A 2,757-nucleotide genomic window follows, 5' to 3' on the forward strand; every position below is an offset into this window, starting at 1 on the left:
GTCTCCCACTATTATTGTATGAGGTGCAATGTGTGCTTTAAGCTTTACTAAAGTTTCTTTAATGAATGTGGCTGCCCTTACATTTGGAGCATAGATATTCAGAATTGAGAGTTCCTCTTGGAAGATTTTACCTTTGATGAGTATGAAGTACCCCTCCTTGTCTTTTTTGATAACTTTGGGTTGGAAGTCGATTTTATTTGATATTAAAAGGGCTATTCAAGCTTGTTTCTTCAGACCATTTGCTTGGAAAATTGTTTTCCAGCCTTTCAAAAAATATGGAACGCTTCATGAATTTGCGTGTCATCCTTGCGCAGGGGCTATGCTAATCTTCTCTGTATCGTTCCAATTTTAGTCTATGTGTTGCTGAAGTGAGCACCCCATCTACTTTCTAAGTCTCTAAAACCTTCACTGTGTTCGCTCCTGTGAGTTACAACTCAATAGTGAAAGATCAGAATTGGTTTTAATTACACATTCACTGTAATTTTTCAAAAGGAACTCTGGAAAAGTTTTATTAAAGGAAAACTTTCTTGTTTACTTCTCACCAGTCTGTTCTGAATCAGTCTGGCGGTTCCTCAGAAAATTGGACATAGTACTACCGGAGGATCCAGCAATACCTCTCCTGGGCATATATCCAGAAGATGTCCCAACCAGTAAGAAGGACACATGCTCCACTATGTTCATAGCATGCTTCTAATAATATCAGAATCACCTGGGTCAGTGATAGCCAGTGTGCATACTCTGTAGTGTTTTCCACACACTGTGCCCAATTCAGTATTATTGCCACTGTAGTAATTGACACCAGTTTAAGCCAGCATGGAATAATACTCTATTTCAGATTTCCTCAAGGCTGGGCATCAGTTGTCGAGGATAACAACAAACTTCTCTTTGCCTTTTCTGATCATCTTCAGATTCTTTTTGTACCCTCGCATGTACTTTCAACTTTTCATACCAAGCTGAAGCCTAGAGATGTTTGACTCCAGAGACTTTTTTGTCTTCTTTGCAGCCAGCATCTTCCTGCCTTAGGTGAGGGACAACCCCGACCAAGATCAGCCACCAAGATGGTCAGGAAGCAAAAAAGGAAGTCATTCACTGTGTTTGTACATTTAATCTATTGCACCCTCTGTTTTTGAATCCCAAGGCAAGGATAAAAGTTACTGTTAAAGAACTAATAGCAAAGAGTAAAAAGTGATGCTTGAGTGACTATTGCATGGTGTTTTTTCCTCCAGTTATGGGGCACCATAGCCATGGCCACCACAGCAGAAAAATACAGTGGTAGCCAATTTTAAATGTTAATGATAATAGTAATGGAGCTGTTGACACTACTTAAGGAGAATCAAGAGATACTTGCATGGTATTCCCGCTATCACTCCTGCCCTTGGCTGCAAGTGATCTTGGGAAATAATAGAGTATACATAGAAGTAAAAAGTTGATTAAGAGCAGAACTCCATGGTACAGTTTCTAAAAGGTCATCATCCATGGTGGAATGGGACTTTGTGGTGATGTAAGTGTTTGGGTGTCATGACCATATTCCCATAAATAATTCCTCACCAGTACTTTGTGCACCTAATAAGCTGGATGGTCTCATCAAGTTGGATTTGGGTGAAATCATTTTTTGGTCTTTTGTGGGTACTCATCTGGGTTGACTGGACATCCATTTGTGTCTCCTCTGTAAAAGTGATCACAACGATAACTTTCATCACTGTGCCTCCTAAAAACTACAGAAAAGTAACACAGTAAGGACCAGTGAAGAGGATGAAATTGCTAATATGGGTGAAGATTTAACATCTCAGTAGAGGAGGGTCAATAAACTAGGTATGGGACCATTCTCAGAAGCTATTCTAGAAAAATAGCAAGAATAAACAGTCCTTTAATGAGATAATTTTCTTTTACTTCCCAGAATGCCTACCCCTTAGAAGAGTCCCTACCAGTTGTCCTGCTACGTGGTTAGGCTGGATCTGTCCACCTTTCTTACTCAAGAAGTTGTAACCATCGCTTTTGTTGTGGATGCTATCAAAATCTAAATATGCTTTTTCTGGTACTTCATGTGCCCTTATTTTTTTCTCCAATCACCGCTGCCATGTTTTGTTTTTGTTTTGGCCTTTTGAAACATGGTTTCTCTGTATAGCTCTGCATATCCTGGAACTCACTCTGTAGACCAGGCTAGCCTCTGTCTCCTGAGTGCTGGGTTTAAAGACATGTTACCACCACACATGGCTCAAATGATATTTCAAAATCATTTATAAAAATACTATATATTTTAAAAGAGTAACGCTAGGTCCTTAGATCTTTTCTGTCCTTTATATACACATACTTCTTAAGGTCTGTCATTTTAAAACCACCCATCAGTATCCTGCAAGTATTTAATAAGCTTTCAAAGATATTCTGGGCTATTCTTATCTAGAATAATAGTATGCTATGATGGTGTTTAACATTTCAACCACAACTTTACATAGTTCATAGTTCCAACTTTGATCTGGCATTAGCTCTATTCCCACTGGATCAATAATTTTCCACAGAACTCTATGTCAAAAGAAAAAATTAACAATTACTGTTTGCTAAGTAGTTAAATTGAGGCAACTTAATGAATATGTGTGTCCTATCAACAAGTAGTCATTTGAAAAAGTAATATGCATAAATTAAAAAAATATATTTTATTTCATTCTCAGATATGCACAATTACTTTCTCATTTTTTAAATATTTTTAATGTTTTTTATTACGTATTTTCCTCAATTACATTTGCAATGCTATCCCAAAAG

General features: G+C 37.5%; 1 non-coding gene and 1 pseudogene across 1 annotated transcript; both read right to left on the bottom strand.

The window, feature by feature from the left end:
* Positions 1 to 269: 269 nt before the first annotated feature.
* LOC115030251 lies at positions 270 to 376 on the bottom strand. Its single transcript, XR_003835843.1, has one exon. It is a non-coding gene; the product is annotated as a U6 spliceosomal RNA (small nuclear RNA).
* A 155-nt stretch (positions 377 to 531) lies between these two features.
* On the bottom strand, positions 532 to 1,010 carry LOC110287480 (annotated as a pseudogene).
* Between the last annotated feature and the right edge of the window lie 1,747 nt (positions 1,011 to 2,757).

This window comes from Mus caroli, chromosome X, assembly GCF_900094665.2.
Source record: "Mus caroli chromosome X, CAROLI_EIJ_v1.1, whole genome shotgun sequence".
NCBI lineage: Eukaryota > Metazoa > Chordata > Mammalia > Rodentia > Muridae > Mus > Mus caroli.